The sequence below is a fragment of the Pogona vitticeps genome, chromosome 3 (genome assembly GCF_051106095.1).
Source record: "Pogona vitticeps strain Pit_001003342236 chromosome 3, PviZW2.1, whole genome shotgun sequence".
Taxonomy (NCBI): Eukaryota; Metazoa; Chordata; class Lepidosauria; order Squamata; family Agamidae; genus Pogona; species Pogona vitticeps.
The window spans coordinates 14,556,896-14,576,508 of NC_135785.1; the positions used below are offsets into that span (position 1 = coordinate 14,556,896).

The 19,613-nt window shown below is 40.7% G+C and overlaps 1 protein-coding gene across 1 annotated transcript in view; it reads right to left on the reverse strand.

Moving 5' to 3' along the window:
* Positions 1-19,613, reverse strand: part of NAALADL2 (N-acetylated alpha-linked acidic dipeptidase like 2) — a 988,342-nt gene that overhangs the window by 909,565 nt on the left and 59,164 nt on the right. The window contains exon 2 of the mRNA XM_078389637.1: positions 14,425-14,486. The gene's annotated coding sequence lies outside the window, so the exon portion shown is untranslated. The remainder of the gene's footprint in view (positions 1-14,424; positions 14,487-19,613) is intronic.

The following is a 19,613-nucleotide window of genomic DNA, read 5'->3' on the forward strand; positions in this document are numbered from 1 at the left end:
AAGTTTAAGAACCACTGATACACCACCTGAAGCTCACTGGAGTTAATGCAGAATATGAATGGGTGGTCTTTGGCTCCGAGACAACAAATCAGAAGGGAGTGGCTTTTCCTTTCCTTTCTCTTCCTGTGTTATCTCTTAGAAATAAAAATAATACATATTTTTTTCCTTATAAGACAAGTGCCTCACTGCCATAACAGGAGCCGAGCTCCCTTATCACGGAACATCCACAGTACAGAGGATGACTGCATGTGCTTATCCTGAATGGCCAGAAATACAGACAGAAATTCATTCAAGACTTCTCATTTTCTCCCTGATTAAATGGGAGGGGAGGGAAAAAAATCTTGGTCGATGGTGCCTGAACCTGTTCCCACACTTCCAAAACATTCTGAAAGGTTATTGTGCTTTCTTCTTGACACCCCTGCAGGATGAAATTATTTGCTCTTCAAAATGATGAAAGACCCAATCCCTGGATTCTTTCCAAATCCATCCATCTATATGTACTTAATCATTCATCTCTCCTCTGACTTTTACAGATATCATCTCCCACTCCCAATGCTTTTCATTTAAATTCTCAGGTGAACCAGCTCTCCCATCCATAAGGGTTCAATTGAACTAGAAGATAAACTCTCCCTAACTATGAGCAGCACTCCAAGGATTAAACAGCTGTTTCTCCTTGCTTGCTACTGCAACATACGGTTGGTTCTTTACTTTATAAAGAAGATGGGGATGTATTTGCCCCAGAAGGACAGGAGAGAGACAACCAGCACATCTGCCTTCCTTCCAACATCTGTTCCTAAATCACTCCTGTTCTACACAACACGAGTTGTCAGATATCTCTTATTTTAAATGAGGTTTCCTTTCTAATGAAGCATACACAAACACACACACACACACATACCCCACAATTCCCCAGTGCTTCTTCTCAGGGAAAGCTTTGCTGTATTAAATTCAACCTCAAAGCTAGCCTCTCTCTCAACCCCTTAAGTGAAAGCTTTTGTTAAAACAACCAGCTTTCCAGCTGTTTAGCCAGGCTACTCTAATTAGACAGTAATTATTATTTGTATTCATTGCAGTAGCACTGAGGAGTGCATGATACCAAACTCTGGATAAACAAAGGCAGAAGCAAAGGTAAATAAAAACATGAAACTGTTCCCTCAAGAGGTTATTAGGGTATTAACAGGTAGACTTCAGGCCTAGTCTACAAGAAAAAACAAAACATACTGCTCTTTTTTTAAAAGGAAAATGAGAAGTCCACCGGCTTGAGCCTGATATAAAAGATCAGCAAATAAAATAATGAATTCTAATCTCTGTAATATGTTCTGTCTCCTTCCTTTCAAAAATTCACTCCTTGCTATACAAACATTTTCTTCATTTCAGTATAATAATGGGGGGTGTTAATATTATTGTTCCAAATATGAAATCTTTGGCCATTTTGTGCAAATCACCTGGATAATTATCAAAAGATATAGATCAGTAGTTCCTAACCTTGGATCCCCAGATGTTCTTGGACTACAACTCCCTGAAATCCTGACCAGCACAGCTAGTGGTGAAGGCTTCTGGGAGTGTTATTCCAAGATTATCTGGGGACCCAACGTTGGGAACCTCTGATCTAGATATACTTTCTGCCCATATCTGCCTTATAGATATTTACTTTGGGAATCAACATTATCTCCAACCTGAAACATCTTTCACGTAATTTTTTACTGTACATGACCAGTTTTCTAATTTCAGTTCCCAGCATTCTCTTTTTGTTTTGTTTTTCTTGGAAAAAAATATATCGTAGCTGTCAGCTCAGCGATTCTGATACCTGAACATCTCCCCAAGAATCCTACAGAACTTTATAGACCTCCAGGGAAAAATCAGAAACCTGTGTTCATCGCAGCTGGCATTTATCCCAATTCCAATATGAAGCCAGACAATCATTTGCAATCATAACAGAATCCATCTGGGTATCAAGTTATATGTCTTTTCATTGTTGCAATAATTCCAGGGAATATCAGATTGTCTAATTCAACACATTTTACTTCTATATTGCTTCTATGTTCCATAATCACAAAAATATTTCAAAGTTGTAAAAATACAAACGTCTTCTATAAAAACTGTAGGCACAAATGCTTAAAACTGTATGAATACTGAAATTAAGTGGCAGGCAAATACTTAAGAAAGATTTCAATTCAAAATACAGTAAAATATTTTTAAGCATTAAAAAGATCAATGGAAATGTTTAAATTCCATTTGAAATATGCGCAAGTTTATAAAAGGCAAAATCAAAAGTCAACAGGCAGAAAATATATCTCTAAAATGCATCATTAAAAAGTAAAAACTATTATAACTTCAGGTGATCTTTAGGCTTGCTTAAAAATCATGGAAAAATATTACAATTGTTCAGAGTAAAAATATGTTAAAGAAAATAACTTTCTAAGCCTCTAAGGGACGTGGTGGCGCTGCGGGCTAAACCGCAGAAGCCTGTGCTGCAGGGTCAAAAGACCAAGCAGTTGTAAGATCGAATCCACGCGACGGAGTGAGCTCCCGTTGCTTGTCCCAGCTCCCGCCAACCTAGCGGTTCGAAAGCATGTAAATGCGAGTAGATCGATAGGAACCACTTTGGTGGGAAGGTAACAGCGTTCTGTGTCTAAGTCGCACTGGCCATGTGACCACGGAAGATTGTCTTCGGACAAAACGCTGGCTCTATGGCTTGGAAACGGGGATGAGCACCGCCCCCTAGAGTCGAACACGACTGGACAAAAATTGTCAAGGGGAACCTTTACCTTTAAGCCTCTAAACATATTCTATATGAAAATTATTCAGTGCTCACCCAGCCAAACCAATTTGAATCCATGATAATTGTTGTTGCTGTGCTGCTACATGATTGTTGTTGATATCCTGTGTGTGTGGCATAGCGTGAAGCTCTGCTGTGTTAGACTGAATATTCTCTCTCTCTCTCTCTCTCTCTCTCTCTCTGTGTGTACCATCGGCCCGGAACCTCAAGAGTTTGTAACAACACATCTGGCAAGCTGCCAGGTATTGGAACTACAAAGAGCATAAACTATAGGACCAGTAAACACTACCTTCATATTTACACATTGCAATATAAATAATTCATCTGTCTGGATGTTATGATGCAGTGACCTTGCTCAGCTGGAGAGCCAGCTTATTGTTTTGCAATGACTATAGTAAACTATTTTCAAGCCCCAATTTTAAAAAATGCTTTCATTTTTAGGACTACTTCTTTTATACTCCCCTTAATTATTCTAACTGTCTATACATTCAAAATTTCAACCATTAACAGCACAAAAGATGGTGAAACTACTTATGTGATCCACGTTAAGTTTACAATGTACGTCACTTTCCGGTCCTGAACGACATACTGAAGCCAGTGGCTTAAATTTTCCTAATTTTCCCAAGCAGATCACATAGTGGTGCAAAACTGTGTTCAGCAAGGCAGAAAGGCTTGTCTGGGAATTCAAGGCTATAGGGTGGCAGAATCAAAAGCAGGAGTCTAGTCCTGGAATGAGGGATTAGGAAATAGAATAGAAGGATTATGAGGAGGAGCCTATAGGTCAAGTGAACCCTAGGTCAGTCTTGAAGCTTTGTGACAGAAGAAAGTATTAACACTGGGTCACATGACCAAAAAGTTTGGTCATGTGACCTAGTGTTAATACTTTCTTCTGCAAGTTGCAAGGGCAGCAACAGACTGCTGGAGCAGAAAGAGTTAGCAACTTTGCTCAAACACAGGGTAGGGATAGAATCAAAGGGTCAACAGCATGTCTGAGAAGTGAAAGGAAAACACTTGGATTCCTGGCTAGTTGGCTAGCTTAAAGTTCACTGATTCAGGGCTTAACCACACAGAAGGTTGTCTTGGGTTTATACAAACCTCTCTGTATTGCCCTTAAATTGCCACCAAGCATGGCCCAAGGGTGTGAGTGCCTGTGCGAATCCCAGCAGTGACTCATTAACTGCCTTGCTAGAAGTGACCTTCTTTGCCTTACGTATGTGCAATTAAGCAACAGGATTTCAGCCAGTAAGTTAAAATATCAAAATATAATTACATAAATTATTTGCTGAAATCCTGTTGCACAGCTCTGCCCAAGCTTGATGAGGAAACCAGTAGCGGCATATTGCCCCTGATTAAAGGCTTTATTTGGCTATTTTGGAGCGCATGTAACTTGGTCATGTTGATTACGAGTCACATTTGCCCCGAAATGAACCAACGGATGCTGACAATATCATTCCTGTTGTGCAGACAGAGAAGCTCAACAGGATTTCAGCTATCATGGTAAAAAATACAATGTTTAAAACTAGTTAAAACACATTGAGGGGAGAAGGAAGGCAGCTCCCCACTTCACCGGCTGCCAGTCAGTTCCCAAACGCTGTGTCAACAAAAAATGTCTGCTCTGCCAGGCACAGAGCTGCCGTGGCAGGGAGACTTTGAGAACGACATCACAGAGTGATGACGCCACTCTCTGGGAGGGGAGGAGGGACAGAGCCTTTAAAAGGTGGCATTCCTCTCGCCTGGTCTCTTCTTCAATCAGCCAAGCAACCCTCCCACCCATCCTAAAAGTAATAATGGAATTAGCTGGTTGCCTAGGAGCCAGATGGGAATTTTTGGCCTACATGGATTGTAGGGAAGATGTGTTTTTTGCCCATCCCATTCTTATTGCTGAGGTGTGGTTCCTTAATTAAAATGAATTCTAATGGTCAGTTAAAGCCACGTTTTCAGTCACAGCAGCGGGTATTTCTATTCAGAAATAGGAACATGCCCTGCTTTAGAATGGTCTGGATGTAAAGGCTACACTGGATTTGAATAAATCTCGCACTACGTTAGGCCCCCTTGTAGATGGGGGATTTAGTTTTAAATAGTTAACAAAATTGTGGCCCAAGTTTTAATCCAACAACCTGTGTCTAGCCTTTTTGTTCTGGCTACACTAGATGGGCATGGTCAGACACACACACACACACACAAGAATTAAAGCACAATATAAATAGGCATTAAAAACTGATAGAAAACTAACAATACAATTAGAAAGGAGATGAATTCAGTCTGGAATTTATTTCCATGCATGTTTGATTAGGAGAGCCACCAAAGATAAATACTGTCAATTCAACTATCTTTCAGATAGAAACAACACTATGAGACTGTGTGGTGCTTTTAGAGCTATATTACATTAATGTAGTAAGTAAAGGAACTGCAATGTGTGTTGTGTGTGTGTACCCTATATTATTCTACAGGATTAATTTATAGCCTTCCAGTATTACCATGCTGAGCTGTGAATTACCGTGCAATCAGAGAAGATTAATTTGCCCCTCTTTGGAATTAATATGCAATGCTAAAGGATTACGTTATGGTTCCTTTTAATTACTTGTGATGCTCTACAGGAAAATAAATAGCTACCACTTCTAAGTAAAATATTGTGTTGCCTTATGGGTTCTTTTAAGATGCTGCATTGTTGGCCCTTTGAATTAAAGCTTTCACACTTTTTTTTCTTAAATATGAGTCTACAGAGAATGCTCATTTTAGAAAATGCAACTACAACTTATTTCGAGTTCCAACTTGGCTGGTGGCCGGAGCAAAGGCAAAGGACGCTTCACCCATTACTCTGAGACATGGTTCCCACCATAGTCCTACTTGAACTACCACTTGCTTCTCCCTGTGATTATATTCAGGTTTAGTGTGACAAAAAACCCTTTAATATCTCTGCACTGATGATAGTAAAGTTACATATGTAGACTGTGCATGATATTCATGGCTTGCACTGGAGTGATCACTCCTTTTATATACCTAATATTTTTAATTCTCTTTTTAACCTGGTGTACGTATCCTCTGGATCAGGGATGAGCAACTGCTTCTCTTCAAATATGGTTTATCTCCTACCAGCCCTGGTGCAAATGGCCAGTGGGGGAGGATACCATGAATTGTTGTTTAAGGATCACACTGACTTGCCCAGTAGCTACAAGTGACTCCAGTTTTTGGGGTGCTACAAATCTGCCCTGGATTTTAATCTCTACTTTACAGCACTTACTCAGGGTGCTGGAGCTATTTGGGACATAAATTTTCCCCAAATTTCCCCAACAACTATTATGCCCAACTCACATCTAAAACCAGAAAAGCTTTGGCCCGTATTGTTCCACTAGAAGTCCCACGGCTCATGCTAGCTAAGGTGGATCAGAGCTGGAACTCCACATTTGGATGGCTGTATATAAGAATGGCCAAACATGTCAAGCTAAAAAATAATAATAATATAATCTTAGAACTGCAGAATTGGAAGGGACCCTATTTGTCATCGAGTCCAGTCCCTGTCAAGGATGCACATAGTGGGAAATCAAACTACCAATCTCTGACTCCACAGCCAGAGGCCGAAACCACTATGTTATCCAGCAGCTCTGTTGGGATTTCCTGAGTATTCCATTGTGAAACACATTCCATTCTAGTCCCAATACAATATTTTTCAAATATACATATTTTTTTCAAATATTTCCATTGTATGAGTATGTTGCAAATAATTTAGAACTACACAAAATTTTCTTCATGCTATTTCTACAGTGTGCTTTCTGCTGAATGTGTTTTCTTTCTTTTCTTGGAACGTATCTCCACCTCGAAAATATATAGATTTTCAATGGCCTACTGTACTGGATTCCTGCTTAGACAAGAGTGAATAGTGTTCTCTGAGCTTTCAAACAGTTCTAAATCTGATGGTTGCTGTGGGTTTTTCAGGCTGTTTGGCTGTGTTCTGAAGGTTGTTCTTTCTAACGTTTCGCCAGTCTCTATGGCCAGCATCTTCAGAGGACAGCACTCTGTCCTCTGATGTTCTAAATCTGTTTTTTTTAAATTCTCACCCATCCCTTAACCAGGTCCCCTGCTCTAGCTTTACATTAGTGATAGGTGATTTCTGAATGGGGGTGGAAAGGAATTTTGTTGCAATCGACAATCTCTTTACAAGTAGCAATTGTGCGCCTTCTGAGACTCAATGCAAGAAGAATCACAACTTACAGTATGTCAAGAAAGCTCACACAGGGCATTTAGCAAAATAAACCACCCACCCACCCACCCACCCACACACACCCACACCCACACCCACACACACACACACACACACACACACACATTTTAAAATGTGAAAGGTTGAAATCTACAAACATGAAAAATTACAAGCAAATATACTTTGGTCGATGGAGAAAAGCTGCATAAATTAAAGGGCATCACCACATGTGCATGTGAAGAAAGATGAATTGAAATGTGCACAGATTTCACTGCAGGAAGAAAAGACAACATCTTGCAATCATCTATGAAAAAAGGCAGAAAGAAAATAAGGTGGAAATGAGAGAAACTTAACAGTACTGAAAGTGTGAGATATTCATAGTACCACTTTCTGAGTGAAACTCAGCTTTTCTCTAATTCTTCTGAACAGAATGCAGGATGTAATGGTGTCTAGGCCAAAGAGCAAGCCATTATGTTCCTCTGCTTCTGACCTGACAAGTATCTTTTCAGCTCTCAGGGGGGCCATGCTGGATAACCTTTCATACTGATGCTACTAGTGTATGGGTACTCTCATAAGAAGAAGAAGAAACAGGTGACAGAGGCAGAACATGAACTTTCACAGTTGTTTCTAGAAGACAATTTTATTGATCGGGTCAATTTCATTTAATTGATATCTTTCCTTTCCTAGGACTCCAGGTGATGTGCAATAAGACTAAAAACCAATAAAAAGATACAGATAAAAACACAAAAATGTATAATTGTAAAAGACAGATTAAAACATTTAAAAGAAAACTATTGAATTAAAACCAACAATATTTTAACAGTATTTTAAACTTTTAACCACCACTCAGTCACACTTTGCTCTTACTCCTTGCTTGTTCGGTTCCAGGTGAGAGCTGTCATGGACACGCCCACTTCATCAGATACATGTCTGATGAAGTGGACTTGTCCATGAAAGCTCTCACTAAAAGAATATAGGAATTAGTCTTCATGGGTCCAGGTGTGGCTTCCAGAAGGAAAAGGGCATGGAAGAGGTGCTCTCAACCTACAACAGGGTCATCTCCTTGCGCCACCAGCCAGTGGAGGCTTGAGCACCTGGCAAGACACTCTGCCCCCACTTTGACTGAGAGGGGTTGCCAGAAAGTGCAAGAGGCAGAAGGAATCGCACCAGCATCTTCTGGAAGGGTTGGGGACCACATACATTGATGGGGAACCAAGCAGTGTAAGGTGTCATTATAGGGTAATAGGTAGCTTAGGACTTTGCTTAAGCCCCCTGTCATGATCATACTATTGATTCCCCAATCCCAGTTGTAGCAACCTGGGATCTGGGGAGAAACTGAACTGCTCAGGGGGGGGGGGCAGTGAAAGCAAACCAGCCCTCCAAGGAGGTGAATGACGGCTCCCTTTCCTTGTTTTCCACCCTCCAACTCTAATAAAATGGAGTTCAAGTAGCTCCACGAGACTTCAGCTTATGGAGACCATGGTCGAAGGAAGCTTTGTCTGCCATCTTAGCACTTGATGGAGGGCAACAGCAGTCACAGTGAGAAAATGACAGCTTTTCCCATCCTTAAGTATCCCTAACGTGTTTAAAAGACAGAAATCATGTGGTGGTTCATTGTGCTGGTGATTTATTCCATCTTATCATTTGGTTCATTTGTAAGTATGTTGAACAGTGGATTGCAGTCAAAAGAGGAATGAGAACTGACAGAAACAGAATGAAGACTGTAGTAAGATTCCTTCTCTACACCTGACAACATATGGCGGGTCTTTACAGGCTGTCCCTTGAATTATAAACACTGCTTTCTGTTGTACACTTTTTTTTTACAATACTGAATACCTGTTTTAAAGCCCTTTTGCCGTGCTCTAGTTGCATTTTGATTATAGAAATTAAAATAGTTAAATGTTAAGCATGCACTGCTCTCATCACTGTGTTTTGTCAATGATGCATTTTTGAGAAACAAACCCACTGTCCTACTGTCCCCTGCCCCACAAAAAAATACACTGGCCCTTTCTGAGTATTAACACTTTATTCAGAAGGAATAATTGGCTGTTAAAAACCAAATAGTAGCCATAAAAAGCATTTAAAATGCATTTTATGAGCAATTAAAAATTACACTTGAACAAGCACTTTAAAATGAGCCTCAATTGACAAGATCAAATAAGCAATCTAAAAACGCAGCCATGGTAGCACAACTTGCCCCTTATGGGGATCTTAAATACGCTTGCCTGAAAGCAAAATCCCACTTGTCTTAATAGAACTTCCTCTCATTTATCATTATTTATTTATTTTATTTTATTTATACCCCCCCCCATCTGGTCTTCCGACCACTCTAGGCGGCTTCCAATACATAATAAAAACATACAAATATACATACAAATTATAATATGAGCTAATAAATTAGAAATTATTCAACATGGCAAAAAATTAAAAGTATAAAGAAAAGAAGAGTGATCAAGAGTTAACTGGAGGGAAGGCCTTCACGAACATCCATGTTTTTAGCTGGTTTTTGAAAATACCCAGCGAGGGGGCTGCACGAATCACCAGAGGGAGTTTGTTCCAGAGGCAAAGAGCCACCACCGAGAAGGCCTTATTTCTAGTTCTTTCCTTACGGGCCTCTCTCGGTATCAGGCTCCTCAGCCTCACCTCCTGACTCACGCGGGTGATACGGGTAGACCTTGGTGGGAGTAGGCGTTCCATCAAGTATCGAGGTCCTAAACTGCTTAGAGCTTTATAAGTCAGCATTAACACTTTGAAGTCAATCCGGACCCGAATGGGCAGCCAATGCAGCATGGCCAGAATAGGAGAGATACAGTATGTTGGTGTTTTCTCATACAAGCATGCTTAATCTCCGATGTAAGCATGTGCTGCTCAGAGCACATGTCATACGTGGAGTATCTGTTACCTCTGTGAAAGTGCCCTGTTTGGAAATCCACACCAATATTTACACATTGGCATCCACACCTCTCTTGTTTTCTCTTGCCAAACAAGAGTTTTCAAGTGTTTCCCAACAAACTGATGTCTTGGGTGGGGGACGTCATCATCCATTTACAGTTTAATACCAGCAATGGCATCACAAAAACAGTTGCTGCTGGGGGGGGGAATGGGCCACCCCATTCTGTATGTATTATGCAAGGGGCACTGGCCTTAGAGTGCTTTCAGCAAAATATTTTCCCTATACTTCATTGAAAACTAAAAACCAATCATCATGATCCTAACCATTTCCTGCATTATTACTAGACACACTCTTGACTAGAAATAATATGGACATACTGGGAATTACTTAGGAGTAAATATGCAGAGGATTATACTGCTGTTATCCCAAGGATTACTCAGTTAACGATGCTGCATTCCTGCCTGAGAGGATGAGAATGCAATTATTCACCTCACCCCATGAGGGGCTAATACATTTTGTGATGCTCTTGGCAACAGACAACAAAAAGAATGAAACTGCGAACTTCTGCAAGTTACACACATTTGCGCAAATAATACTTTATTACAAACTACACAAAATGATGGTGCCAGTTGCTTTGTTGTAGCAAATTAAAAGGATCAGATGTTGCAGGATTTTGAAATTCTTGGTTAACTTTCCTCAGCTGTGCAGAGATTCACAGAGTAAAACGACTACTAGTTTCCAGATAGTATGCCCTTTTCTCTGATTAACATGCACTTACAGTTTGTCACTTGGAGACATTAGTAGTATAAAGGAGTATAAAGTTCAATTTACAGTGGTTCCAGGAAAATCGCTGTTAAGTGAAAACATTGTAAAGCGAAATTAACAACCCCACTGAAACGCATTGAAACCCGTTCAATGCGTTCCAATGGGGTAAAAACTCACCGTCCAGCAAAGATCCTCCATACGGCAGCCATTTTCGCTGCCTGTATAGCGAGGAATCCGTCCCTAAGCACAGCGGGGAGCCATTTTAAGCACCCAGCGGCCATTTTGAAACCCCAATGATCAGCTGTTTTTGATCATCGTAAAGCGAAAATCGGTTCCCAAAGCAAAGAACCGATCATCGCTAAGCGAAATGTTTCTCTTTTCTTTTCAGCCAGTTAGCTAGTCATTTCATGCTTATGTGTGTTTGCTTTTTTTCTCAAAGGGGAAGGACAGTAGCTTCATGCAGAGACCTATGTGAAAATTTAGGATATCTGAATGCAAATAATAGCATTATTTTTCTTGATTTTAACTCAACAGCAGCAATCTCACAGGATTTGATGATTCCAGATTGAGTTACTTTCATCAGGTTACGAAATTGCTTCTGGCCAAGAATGCAGAGAACAGATTGCTGGGTGTGAGGCCGGAGGTGAGATCAAAGCCCCTTTCACAGGACTGCCGTCCCTCTCGCCTACTGCCGACAAGGAAGTAAAGAACCTGACAATTCCCCCTCCAAGGAAGATAAGACCACCGGGGACCTGGCTCAGGAAAGATAGAGGAGGATTTGAAGGGACTAAGGGTTAAAGAAGCCGGGACAATTTTGGCCAGAGCACAACGGAAACCGCGGGTTGAGGTAGAGGTAGTCTGGTGGATATAAAGAGGGGTGCGGAGGAGTTACTGCCAGGCTGGGAATGGATTTGGTTAGAGGATCCATGGACAGGGAAGGTAGAAAAAATCCAGATACAGAAAGAAGAGGCAGAGGCCCAGAGAAGGAGGGAGGTAAAGGTAAAGGTTCCCCTTGACAATTTTTGTCCAGTCGTGTTCGACTCTAGGGGGCGGTGCTCATCCCCATTTCCAAGCCATAGAGCCAGCGTTTTTTGTCTGAAGACAATCTTCCGTGGTCACATGGCCAGTGCGACTTAGACACAGAACGCTGTTACCTTCCCACTGAGGTGGTCCCTATTGATCTACTTGCATTTGCATGCTTTCGAACCGCTAGGTTGGTGGGAGCTGGGACAAGCGACAGGCACTCACTCCGTCATGTGGATTCGATATTACGACTGCTTGGTCTTCTGACCCTGCAGCACAGGCTTCTGCGGTTTAGCCCGCAGTGCCGCCACGTCCCTCTTGGGAGAAGGAGGGAAGCTACCCCTAAATCCTCTTATTGGGGAGAGAGGGAAACAAAAGAGTGGAGAAGGAAATTGAAAGAGGAAAAGGAAGAAGGTGGAGAGACAAAGAAGAGAGAACAGAATGGAGGGCGAGGGAGATCCAGATGAGGGGACACCCCAGGGACCATGGCAGACAACCCCGCCTCCAGAGAACTGGCCTGGTTGGACGACAGAGATGAGGACACCGTCCCCTTACTGGAAATGGAGACAGGACATATATTGAACCATGGGGTCGGCACGGACTGGCTAGATCTGTGGGATGTTCGGGGGGGGGAACCCCTTTGAAGTTGAAGAGTGGAAACCCCTAGCCAACTCTTTGTTGGGAGGGGAAAAGGGTTGGAATACGTTTGCAGATACTGGTTTCTTGTTAAGTAATGCAATAAATGTTACACTGATTTCCAAACTGTACAAGTCTGAGGATTTATTTGGAGCCAAACAAGAGTCAGAAAATGAACCCTCACACTGGGGTGAACAGCAATGCTAACAGGGAGTCTGGAAGTTGTAGTCCAGGCAAGCAAGCTTTCTTCCTCCCTAAATTTGCATTCTTGCCATCAATAGACCAGCAACAACACCAGAGACATTGTGCCTGCAACAGGGAGGACTGAAGGGATAGATTCTTGTCAAAGGGCTCTTTCCTAAGGAAGAGAGTGAATTTTGGTATTTCCTAGGACTCTTGAGACATCCTTTCAGGGATGGCTGGTTGGAAGCCTTAGGAGAGGTTTATCACTGGTTAATCTAGGATCGTTCATGCTTTACTCAAAGTGAACTAACACTCTTCTGCCTTGTTGTTGCAGTCACTTTGTTTACTTTATTGACTTCTTTCTCATTTGGGTATTTTTTTAAAAAAAGTTTCAAGAGCTATTGTAATCAAATCAATTTGACAGAAGTTTAAATACAAGAAATAAACAACAAATTATTAAAGTAGATATTATTCTTTTTGGATTAAAAGCCCTTTTAGACAGAGCTTGCCTCTTCTGCATTTTTAAGAGGAATATAATGCACAGAACAGTTTACAAAGGGAACATTCACCATAAAAGAATAATCAATTATCAGATTTTGAAGAATGTAAATATTTCAGATATGGGAATAGGTCCACACTTTGGGTGTACTTCTGGATTCATCCCTAAACTTGGATGCCCAGATCTCGGCGGTGGCCAGAAGTGCATTTGCACAGCCAAAGCTGATGCACCAGCCATGCCCATTCCTTGAGATGTCAGATCTGCCTACAGTGACACATGCCTTAGTTACATCCCGTTTGGATTACTGTAACGCGCTCTACGTGGGGCTGCCTTTGAAGACCGTTCGGAAACTTCAGCTGGTGCAAAACTCTGCAGCCAACTGACTGGGGCCAGCTACAGGGAACATATAACACACTAGTTACAAGAATTGCACTGGCTACCAATCTGTTTCCGGGCCCATTTCAAAGTGCTGGTCATTACCTATAAAGCCCTATACAGCTTGGGTCCAGGCTACCTGAAGCACTATATCTCCCTATATGTGCCTTGTCTGTGATTAAGATCAGGACAGGAGACCCTCCTCTCAGTCCCATTGCCAGCACACGCACAGCTGATGGGGACACGGGAGAGAGCCTTCTCTGTGGCAGCTCCTAGGCTATGGAACACTCTCCCTCGGGAGATCAGGATGGCCCCTTCCCTGTTATCCTTCCGAAAAAAGCTAAAGGCCCATTTCTACAGGCAGGCTTTTAACAATTACAACTGAATCCCTGAACCCCATTTCAACAAATAATTTTAATATTTTCCATGTTTTAATGTTTTAATCTTTAAATTTAACTTTTAATCATATATTGTTTAATTTATCTTTTAATATTTAACTTACATATTTTTTTAAATTATGTGAATTTTAATGTTGTGAGCCACGTGGGGTCCCTTGTTGGGAGAAATGCGGCGTATAACTAAAACAACAACAACAACAACAACAACTACAACTACAACAACAACAACAACAACTACTACTACTACTACTACTACTACTAACAACAACAACAACAACAACAACAACAACAACAACAACAATAACAATAACAATAACAATAATAATAATAATAATAATAATAATAATAATAATAATAATAATAATAATAATAATAATAATAATAATAATAATAATAATAATAATAATAATAATAATAATAATAATATGATTTGTTCTAACAGCAAACAGCTGTGGTGCATAATCTTCTCTAAGTTATGTCTGGAATGCTTCAAAATATGTATTTGAGGAAATGATGAAATACTATCATCTTTTGGGTCACGTTTTGCAATAAGGCTTGTCATGCTGAAGTCATTACGGACAATAGTGCTCTTCTTTGGTTGTTCTCAGAAGAGTTGAGGTAGCCATGAAAACTGTTACAGAGACGGCAACAAAAGGTCAAAGACAAAGAACTTACCGGGTCAAATTAAAAAGGTCCAGAATCATCAAAAGCTATTACCCAGTGTCCACCTGAGAAATCTGAAAGAGAAAGTAACAAAGACGGTTTCTGACAAAGCTGACGCATAGCAGTCCGAAAGAAGGAAAATCAATTGTGACATTTTTCATTTATTTGTAAATGCCTCTTTGGCAGGACACTCACTCAAAACGACAGTTGCCTCTTACGGAATCGAGGAGGTGACGGCAAAATAGAGGCGCTCTGACAGCTGCTTTAATGAGATTTTGTGTTAAGACCACTCCACCACTTTCTTCCCCTCTACTCATTCACTCTTAGTCTCTCTCTTTCCTCTAATTTGGAAAATGGCACTTGATGTGCAGAAACCCCAGTTTGCCCTTTGTCAACCTCTCTTTCTAATTTCCTGACCTCGTCTTCCTCTGATATAACTATATATATATATATATATATATAAAACTATATATATATAAAAAACAAAGTAGCATTTCAACAACATGTAAATAGCACCAAACATTGATTGTCCTCTGGCACAATTCCAGTTTTGCTGGTATGTCAGTGATCATTCTCAGCAAGCAATCCTACTGAAGAAAATGAGATCTTTGGCCTGCTCCTCAACTAGAAAGAAATGTACAACCCACTTGTAGAACTATCGGTTTCAACACTTGTTCTCTCAACTTTGGGTGTTATCATCTTTTTAAAAGCACCTACCAAAACATCTCTGTTATATTTAAGCAGGCATGTTTCCCCTCTTCTTGCTTACTATTAGGGTACATATATTTGCCTAACGGGAGTTCCCTTTAGATTTACCCATTGAGTACTCTATGCAATTTTACATTATGAGCAAATTCACACAACAAAAAATAGGCTTCAGTGTTCTATGATTTCAGTGGTGCATGGTTGATTGTATGGAGACAGAGAAACAGGTATTTAAATGTACAGTAAGAGTCCTTGAACAATTGGTATGGCATGCTTCCTGGGTTTCTTTGGCCAAATGCAGAAGGAAGAACTTCCTGATAATAAGAATTATTCAATGGATTATCTTAGAAGGCATTGGGCTCTCTCCTTCATTGCAGGTTTTAAAACAAACTAGATGGCCATCTATTGAGGACACTTTAAAGTCGGATTTTCTGCTTTGGCAGAAGGGTTAGACTTGATGAAGCTCTTTAGCTCTAAATTGCTAAGATTCTCTTGATTTGCTAAGCACCAATCTGTGTTTTTTAAAAAAGTGAAAACTGTCCATTTTAAAAGCAAAGGTAAGAGATGGAAAAGAAGTAAGAAAAACGTAAACAGTTTAATTAACCATAATGGACCTCAATCTCTGTCTCAAAGGAACTAGCAAAGAAATTTATAAGAGCTGAGCTTTTCCCACTACGTTTCTCATCTCCATGCAAGGGTCTGTAAACTTACAATCTGAGCACAAAATAACTGGGCTGAGCCAAAATGAGATATATTTTCCATCTCTGCCTTCTGAAAAAGCAGAGATGATGGCATACAAAAGTGCTGAAAATAATTCCTCTTTCTGTGAGGCAAGGAACAAAGGTCTGCACCATAAATGATTCTGCTGTCACAGTACAGTACAAGAAAACAGGAGATATTCGGCCTGTTGCCACAGCAACACTGAAGCACATTTTCTTCCTCTCCTTAGCTGCTTCATTTGCCCTCAGTGGTAACCCAATATAGCCACATCTGATTGGCCACATAGAGTCATGATGTCACCTCACACATTATGGATCTATGACTTGCTATGGTCACATAGTGAGGAGGAAGGAAAACAGTATCAGCTCAAGAAAGAATAGAGTGGTTAAAAACAGTGAGGCGGAAAATGTACAAGAAAACTTTTTGACTTCAGAATTTTTTAGGTGAAAACTCAATGCAGCTATACATAATAGCAGTAGCACTAACAGCCTTTTTCCATTGCCATCCAAACCCAGGTTATATTTTCATGGGCAATAGAGGAAATGCACAAAAACCTACTGCAATAAAATTGATAACCCTTGGTTTGTGGGGAAATATGTGAAACCATGAAGTCTAATATTCCATTAAAAATATACATTGAGTTGTTACAATTCCATACTCCTCTTTGGTTTTCAAGCTGCATTCTCAGGAAACTTGTAGTTCTTCAGAGACTTATCAACCATTAACAGTTTTGAAAGCAAGAAAAGCAATGAAACAGTGTCTCATCATTTATTCTGACTTAAGCTTGACCAATGACCCCCAACCGCTCCTCCTGTACGCAGTCACAAGAGTGTGTTTGGCATGCAATAGTAAATGTTCTCAACATGGCACAAAGCAGTGGTGATGTTTTGAATGATAAAGAGCACAGTGGGCAATCTGTGGCCTTCTGGATATTGTTGGACTGCAAATTTCATGATCATATACCATTAGCTCTGCTGGTCATGGAAGCTGCAATCCAAAAAAAAAAAAAAAACTAGAATATTAAAAAGCATACATTTCTGGCATACAATGTTGGACTGATACCTGGGCTTTCTCTATTAAAGTTCCCTTATAAAGCCCTTTGGACCAATATTTCTCTCTTTGTCTGTGTCTGGCTTTTTTCTCAGCCTAATCTACTTCAAAGAGTTGCTATGAGCAGGGATGGGATTTTGGATTTTCTAGACCACAAATACCATTGTTCTCCATTCTGAGACTTATAACTACCTTGCAAGCACCTGAAAAACACCTCAGAAGGAAAGCTCCTGGCTAACGTTACGGCATAAAAACAGGACACTTTGACAGAACTTGGCCTAACTAAGCCTCAAAGCTCTTCAGATTTAGGCCTTTCTCCCAGGTGTATCATACTGAAGTCTTTGTCAGGTGTCTGCAAGTTTGGCAGCACTCCAAGAAAGGAAAATTACGATAATTGTGCTCCAGAAAATCCCAAAATCTCATCCTTAGATGTGAGAATAAAAGCAGAAATGAGGAAAGCCTTATAGACCACCATGAGCTCATGGGAGGAAAGGCAGAATAAAAATGAAAAAAAGAGAGTAAAACTTAGAACATGTGAAACATTTTACAGATACGTCTACAACGAGATGTTGAACAGATCCACTGGTGAGGAAGGAACTCCTGCGAAGACAGGAAATTTTGAAAACACAGCTTCTGAAGGTCAAATAATTTGGTACGATGCTGGCTTCCAACAGGACTATAATTACAAGAACTGTAGACTCCAGGATCCTTCCAAAGAACTTAATTTTGTGCTCCTCAAGTCACACAGCGTTACTAAATATGCTTCATACCCCGTCCAAAGTCACTTGAACCATACAGAGACTAGATTTTTTCCCCTGAATTCACAGGAAAGATTAATTCTCTGAACAGTTGAATTATGTTTTATTCACCTTTTTTCACTCTAGTAAATCAGTGATAATGTTTCCGTGGGTTGCCTTAATATTCCCCATTTTTCTTCAATATATTCATAAGCCATCAAGCTGAGACAAGAAGGATGGGTTTTAAGTTCTCATTTATTATAACTTTAATTGGTCTACAATTGCTACTGACTAATTATTACCCCTACAGGCCAGCTATTAACTGAGTATGTTTTAAAGGAGCTGGCTATTGAACATAAGAAGAACCCTGCTGGATCAGGAGAAGGGCCCATCTAGTCCAGCTTCCTGTATCTCACAGTGGCCCCATCAGATGCCTCTGGGAGCACACGAGACAAATAGATACCTCGCTCCTAATGCCACTCCCCTGCATTAAGCATTTTGAAGTACCTTCCTTTTAAGCCTGGAGATTATACATCCCCATCATGGCTTGTAACCTGTGATGGACTTTTCATCCAGGAATCTGTCTAATCCCTTTTAAACACATCTAGGCCAGATGGCATCACCACATCCTGTGACAAGAAGTTCCACAAACTAACAACACACTGAGTAAAGAAATATTTTATTTTCACTCTCCCGACACTCAATTTGAGTGGATGTCCCTCGTTCTGGTATTGTGTGAGAGGGAAAAGAGCTTCCCTCTATCCACTTCATCCACCCCCTGCATAACTTTATGAATCTCAATCATGTCCCCCCTCAGGTGCCTTTTCTCTAGACTAAAGAGCCGACATCCTCCTGGACTTAGTTGAGCCTTTCTTTCTTTGCGATGTACACTTCTGCTGGGCCTCTACTACCGTTGTTTTAAACAGGCTCCATGCACTCTGGAGAGATTGGATTCTTTTTACCTTCCTTTTCAACTTCTTTCTAACTAGTTTCCTCATCTGAGGGAAGTCCACCCTTTGGAAATCAAGGGTTTTGTGTCAGATTTGCTTGACGCTCTCCCCCCAATGTGCACGGTGAAAGAGATTGCAGCATGTCACTATTCCCTAGCAGCTCAGTGACATTCACATCCCTAACCAGGTCCTGAGTACCACACAGTATTAAATCTTAAGACCTGGCTCTTTAGGCAGGCTTTCCCTCCTGTCATCACTTGATTTTTTTTTAACTTTTCCCCATCTTGAACGATATTACTATTGTTGTTCTTTATTTTATTATATCACTTTTAGGCCATTTTTATTGTTAGCCACCCAGAGCAGACTTGGGTCTAAATGAGTGGGGTATAAATTTAATTAATAAATAAATAATAAAATCCAGAGTCACATGTCCTCTGGTGGGCTCCATGACAAGTTTCTCCAAGGCAACAGTCATTTAATATGTCAAGAAATCCAGTCTCTCTTTCTTGACCCGAGCACACTTTGACCCAGTTGATGTGAGGATAACTGAAGTCCCCCCATGATTACAATCCTGTCCGTCTTGGATACCTCCATGATTTGTCTCCTCATTTCAAGGTCTCCCTCAAGTTTTTGATCTGGACGACCAGAACAACCCCCCCCCCTTCACTATCACATCAATCCTTGGGCCTGGCAGTTTAACCCACAGCGATTCTATGATGGAGTCAGACCTGTTGTCCATCTCTATTGTACTAGATTCTACCCCTTCTTTGACATCGATGGATACCCCACCTCCAACACGCCCCTCTCTATCCCTCCTATAGTTTATAGCCTGGAATTGTGATATTGCACTGGTTCTCCGAATGCCACTGGGTTTCCGTTATGGCCACTATCTCAGTGTTGTCCCTAGCCACCAAATGTAACAGTTCTCTCATTTTTGCTTGGACATTTCCAGCATTTGCATAAAAGCACCTGTATACGGGGCCCCCCAAGAAGGGCTGCTTGTTTGTTTCTTTTTTCCCCACAGCTTCTCAGATTCTAG